Genomic DNA, 6,625 nt, shown 5'->3' on the forward strand with positions numbered 1-6,625 from the left:
TAATATATATATATATATTTTTAATAAAAAACTATGTTTTATTTTCGCTGGGACAGAATTGATTTCTTCAGAATGAAGGCCCCATGGAGCTGGGATGGAACAGAGCCAGGAGAATTGACTTCAATTGGCCAAAGGGATATTCCCTACCACATGACAACAAGCGGAAGGTGTCTTGAAGAGGATGGGAATTCATCTGGCTCTCTTTTGCTCACAGAAGGACTAACTAGGCGTCAGTCAGCAGGTGGTGAGCAATTGCTTGTGCATCACTTGTTATATACTTTCATGTGTATAAATAGTCATAACTACTACCCTTTTCTCTATCTTAGTAAATGTTTTTATCTCATCCCATTGGTTCTACTTTTTTTTTTCCTTCCCAATTCTCTTCCCTATCCCACTGGGAAGGCAGGGGAGTGAGCAAACAATTATGGTGCTGAGCCACCTGCCAGGTTGAACCACAACAAACTAATTATATGAAAAAAAATTATATTTCTTCTTACTGTTTTTATGTTGCAGGTCATATTGTTCCTTGAGAAATGACTCAATTTAAAATTTCAGCTAGACTCATATCAAACACATTTCAAGTAATAAGATGAATTGTATGAATCATGAATTTTATGGCATTCAAGATTATCACAGTTTTAGGCAGAGGCAGTGCTTTACAATTTTGAAAATATAAAATTTAAGTATTTAGTCATGCAATCAACTGGAATCACAGAAAACTGAAGGATGTGACTGACAAACATTTCAGGTCAGAATAATGAGCAAGATGGTAATATACCAAATAGCTGACCAATGTCTATAGACATCCTGCATAATATGCACATGGACTAGTAATTTTTCAAACATGCCATTGTAACAGATATAGAGCATGCACTAAATTGGAGGCAGCCCATGATTATGGTTTGCATGAATGTTTAGCAAAAGAATAATGTGAATAACTAGTTTGGAAACTAGTATGGAAAAACACATATATACACACACACACACACAAATAGAAAAAAATACCTGAGAAGAAAACATGGGATGCAGTGCCTGTAAAAATCATATATGAAAATGCAAGGATGGGTCCCAATTTGAGACCGTGGTCTCATGATGCTACAAAAAGAGACCATAATATGTGTCACTTATCACCCAAGTAGAGATCTTTTTGCGCTGTGGATTTGTATAGACAGCCTCTGAGTCTACAAAAGTCTCAGTGAATTCAATCTGTGAAAGATGTAGATTTGAAAGACTCTGTATCAGTTACGGAATCTAGGTGCTGAGCATTTGTATAAAGTCAGTGATGGGCTTTATTTTTTTCACAGAACAGTCGCTAGCGTTACTTGATTTCACAATGTTTCAATAATCAAAAATAAACCAACTATCAACTCTGGAACTTAAAAGTTCCTAAATATGACCTTGCTTTTATTTTATTTATTTATTTGCTTATTTGGTTATTTATTATACCCAGAAATGTGTTTGGAGAAGTTCTGTGTCACTGGCTGAGATCTCACATGCATTCTGCTCCATAAAGACTTCAGAAACTTTCTGAAGCATTTTGTATATCCCAGGGAAAGGCTGAAATGAAATACAATTACAGTCTTCAGTCGTTTATTTTCTTTTTTTCTTGCAAGGGATGATATACCAGGTTTTCAAGTGAAAGATGCATTCTGTTACACGTCAGCATTTTATTTGTATTTTTCAGAAGATATTTACAGAGTGATTCTGATAGCAGCAAAGCAGCTGTGCAGCGCAACAAAAATACAATGATCCAGAAGAATTTGAATCCTTCACATTTACGTGCAGAAGAAAGTATAGTACTGCTTTTCAACATCTTAATTATTTTCCCGTTGGAAACTGTCATATGGGACAGCTACATATTGTATCCCTGTGGGCAGGCATTCAGATTAAACTAAAATGTAGTTTGACTCTGTGAGGTATAAAGGGAGACAAATATATAAAGGCATCACTGAATGCTTAATATTGCTTTTAGAATACTGAATTTAAAATGATGTGACACCTTTATCATTAGCCTTCTCTAATAGCACACTAAATGAGCTGCAAACAAAATAATGCTTTTTTTTTTCTTTACTTCGTCCTTGAGATCATCTCTGACTTTAAATGTTGGTTCCCAAATTATCAGTTTATTAAGGGGTTAGTGATACTGTCTATAAGCCTAGAGGGTATTTCTTTAATTCTTCATCTATTTTCTAGAAATCTAGTCAGTAGAATTTGGAAACCAGAAACGTCCTGGCTTTCCATATATGGTCATCAGATTTTCTCCTTTATCTGTTTGTTTGGAAAAAAAGAAAAAGTGTGCTCACTTTAAATAGGGTAAGGTATTTGTCCAATTTTAGAACCACATCTTGGAATCCGTTTGTAAAGTTTTGTGACTAACTCATATGGCTTATTGCCTACTGCATCTGCAAAAGCTGTTAAGAAAAGTGCATAAATTAAACTGGTACTACTGTACTGCAATTTTCCATGAATTACAATGGCTAACAAGTAGATTTACCAAGTGGAAGCACAAATGAAAGTGCCTTTTCTCCACATGGCAAGATGGAGAACAACATTTCTACTGAATAGTCTTGCTCCAAGTATTTTAAATTGCTTGCAAGAAGATAGCTTTGTGCTTGTGATAAGTACAATGCACAAAGCCTAAAAGCTAAAGAGTAAATGCCAAGAGCAGCAAATAATTAAAATACCTTAGAAGAGTTAGTTCTACATTGTTATTGCTTTCATCTCTGAAGATAAAAGAAATGTTACTTTTTCACATTTATCTCCTACAGACTACAGCTTTATTTTTTCAAGATGAAATAAAAGTTGACAGTACTAAATCTACGAATACACTAATGTACACAGATTACTGTGTGACTTTTGCCCTTAAGTATATTTAGGTTTTCTAGGAAGTGTTTTAAAAAATTTCCTCTTAAAAGGAAGGAATCCAATGTGCATTTTGGTGATGAATGAACAGATGAATTCAACTGGGATATGCAAGTAATATAATTCCCTAGATTACAGATATTTGAGAAATCTTTAATCAAGCTGTTTATAGAGCTTCCCTCAGCTTTTATCTCAACTATGTTACTGAAATTTGAAGTGATTTCCTTTCATAATCAATTAACTCATGGTCAACCCTATCAAAACATTTGATTTCTAACACAGAACAATCACCCACAAAAATATTTGTAACAGGCATGTTAAAGTAAATCAAGATTAACATTTTCAGTTGCCTGAAAGAAGAAGCTAATAACTGTCTAAAAGAAGTGAAGTACAATCCAAAATGCATCCTATATGCATGGCTTTAGGGTATCTTTTGTATCCTTGCTTTGTTGGAATGAAATTACTGTTATAACTACAAACATGAGATTAAACTTGACAGCTTCTGGAATCAAGTACTTATCACAAAAGAACTGCCAACATACCTATTAGTTGGTTATTTAACTACTTAAAAGTAATTCTCCTGCCTTATTGTTGAAGAATATTGCTTCAGACAAAAAAATTTTTCTTAACTATACATTCCAATTTCAGGAAACAAAGAATATATTCTCCTTATATAAGTTTCAGGATTTATTTGAATCACTAATTTAGAAGAACAGAGCTATAAAAAAGAATGTGAGGAAATACGTATATATTTGTTTTTACGGTGTCAGTGTAAGAGTCTGATCTAGTTAACATTTCTCCAGGGAGATAATTCATATCAGTAAAAAAACATCCTATGCTATGTAACTCATATTCTGCTTTAGTTATTTACTAACTGTAGCTAACTATTATTTAATATTATCCAAAATACAAAGATAGAATAGATAGAATAACAACAGAAGAACAAACCATTGCTCCCTACTACATTCAGTAGAATATGACTATGTAGGCAGGTGAAAATGACTTGGTGATTTCAAATGTTTTTAATTTTTTACTTTACAACTCACAGGCTACCATATGGATTTTGAATTTGATGCAAGAAAAGTTGAATTATCTGCTGCAGCTCTTGCCCAGCTGGTGGCTGCAATGGGTTGCATAAATTAATAGGTTGCATATTTTAATGTATATGTATAATGCTCTAAAAGATTACAAGAACAGTAATCTTTTGATCATCATCTGATGAGGATGAACAGTAAACTCTGTTTGATGAAGATAATGATAATAATTAATCTATTATAATAGATATAATATTTATATAAATAGAAAACAAGCAAATAAAAACACTGATAATTTCTGTTTTTTAGCCTAAATAGATCAAATAAACATTCTTTTACAAACACAATAATGTACTTTTTAAACTAATTACTTGAGAGAAAAAAAAAACTAAGAATCACAGAACAATTTATTTATTGTTCTGTGATTATGGTATTGTCAGGGTTGAAGCATATACTGAAAAATGTTTGGTTCATGGAACACAAAGGTTTTATACTGCACATAAGAATAAAATCTTCAAATAATCTATCAGGCATTCTCCAAACAAGAATAGTATAAGGCATCATTCAGTATTATACATGAAGCAATGCTAAAGATTAGTAATTCCCAACTGTTAGACCATGAATACCTTGGAAAAGATGTATTTTACATTAGACCTTTGACATAATGAAAATACAATTCTAACTAAAAGTAGAAAATTCACTTTCCTTCTATTGCACAATAAGAAGCATTTGGCCAGAGCTACAGATGTACAGTGTATTGCCACCTTTCAATAGCACTTGTTTTTCTTTAAAACTTAACTTATCTCAGATATTAAATTTTTATAATAACAGAGGAAAAAACAAAAAGAACAAAACATCATCTTCCTTTAAGAAAAATACAAATATTACTAGAATAAAAGAAAGTGAGATTATAGCACTGATCAAAAAAGACATATTTTGTTGTGAAATTATTTTTCTCAGTGTAGCAGAAAATGTGATTATTATTATTAAACCTAACACATCTACAGTATTATTACCATACTAAACTAAAAACCTTCATCAACTAAGAACAGTCCTTGAGACGTATGATGGAATCAAAAGACAAGGCACCATGTTTTTAAGTAGAGACCTGATAAACAACAGTCTACAGAAAAACGTTGCTCCTTCTACGTGAAATGAGACTATGCAGGTAGGTGACAATGAATAGAAATTTAGTCTGTTCCTACTCAACACAAAAGCATTATGGCTTCTACACAACAGTTAATTCATGAGTTTCTCTTCATTTAAATGTATTCATATATTAGAGGAGAGATTATAGATGATATCTCCAAGTTAGCATCAGAATAGATATTCTTGTTTCACTGGTAGTAGTCAAGTAAAATACTGTGGCAAGCCCAAGACTGTATATATTCTTACATAAAAAACCCTAAAAATTTCCTCATAGCTATGAAATTTCACAGTATTGCTCTTAGTAATTACTTTTATTATATTGGTCGAGTTCTATTGTATTGGTTTAGAATTTGAACTTTTTTTTTTTCAAAAACTGTTATGTAACTACAGATGTGGGAGTAATGAGTTCAAAACCCTGTGATACCTTTATGAAACTACTTTCACATCATAAACACAGAAGGAGAAATATAAAAGCTGTTAATTATTTGCTCTTTTAGTATGTTCAATAAACATACATAACACAAAATGATCCATAATTCCTTCCTCAGGTAGCCAGTGTTGCATAGCTGTTCCATAACCAAATGTTTTCTCGTAGACTTTTTGCATTGCGTATCGTATTATACTATCTGAATTAACATGCAACATAGAAAAGTTTCTTATTGTCACATAGAAAGAGGAGTAAGTATAAAACAAAATCAATAACAAAAAAAAATCAATAAAACAAATAAGATCTACAATATTGTTCATGTTTATATTTTATCTAGCAAGTTCACATAATTTTTTCAAATTGTAAATTAATATTTTTCAATTCCTCCTGTGTACTACATGCAGTGATACAGAAACCAGATCTGAAGTGTAAAACCCAAGCAGAGAGCACACCTCTTTCTTCTTCAATCATTAGGAAAAAAAAGTGAATACATATTAAATAGTTATAGTAGATAATCTGAAAGTATTTAGTAGTCTGTAAGATGTGGGAATGTGTTCAACCAAGCAAGGATTTACCAAAGGGTGTGCTAAAAGGGGGATGTTCTGATCTCTTGCTGGTTTGATCTTTTGTGGCAAATATGGCTCCATGAATATGATGATTTTGTATTCATAAGACTAAAGAAAGTCTAAGGGCTAAATGTCTTTGAATTGTGCTTATATAAACTTCACAGACTGCCACTTCAAGTACTGCTGAGCAATGCAATACAGTTCTTGAAAAGGCAGCCATACAGGCTGGGCAGCAATATTCAAAGCACTTCAGAATGCTACCAAAATAAAAATGGATTTTAAGGGCAAAAAATTGCTCTGCCCATAAGGCTACATCAGCACTTTTCATATGAGTCATGATTGCTTTAATTTTAGAATATACATAAATAAATCCACAAATGGAGGAAGAATGCAAAATCTAACGTGACAGAAGAAACTAAAGAAATGTACTTTTCTAACAACTAAACATTCACCTCATTTTCCTGTCTCCAAGAATAATTAGCAGCAGAAGCTTAAGGATGGTTGAATAGGAAATGGCAAGAATTGTTCATTACCTGATGTCAGCTGTTCCCTTAACACTATTTTTTTTGTTTTGTTTTTCTTTTTTC

This window comes from Meleagris gallopavo, chromosome 1 (genome assembly GCF_000146605.3).
Source record: "Meleagris gallopavo isolate NT-WF06-2002-E0010 breed Aviagen turkey brand Nicholas breeding stock chromosome 1, Turkey_5.1, whole genome shotgun sequence".
NCBI classification, from domain to species: domain Eukaryota; kingdom Metazoa; phylum Chordata; class Aves; order Galliformes; family Phasianidae; genus Meleagris; species Meleagris gallopavo.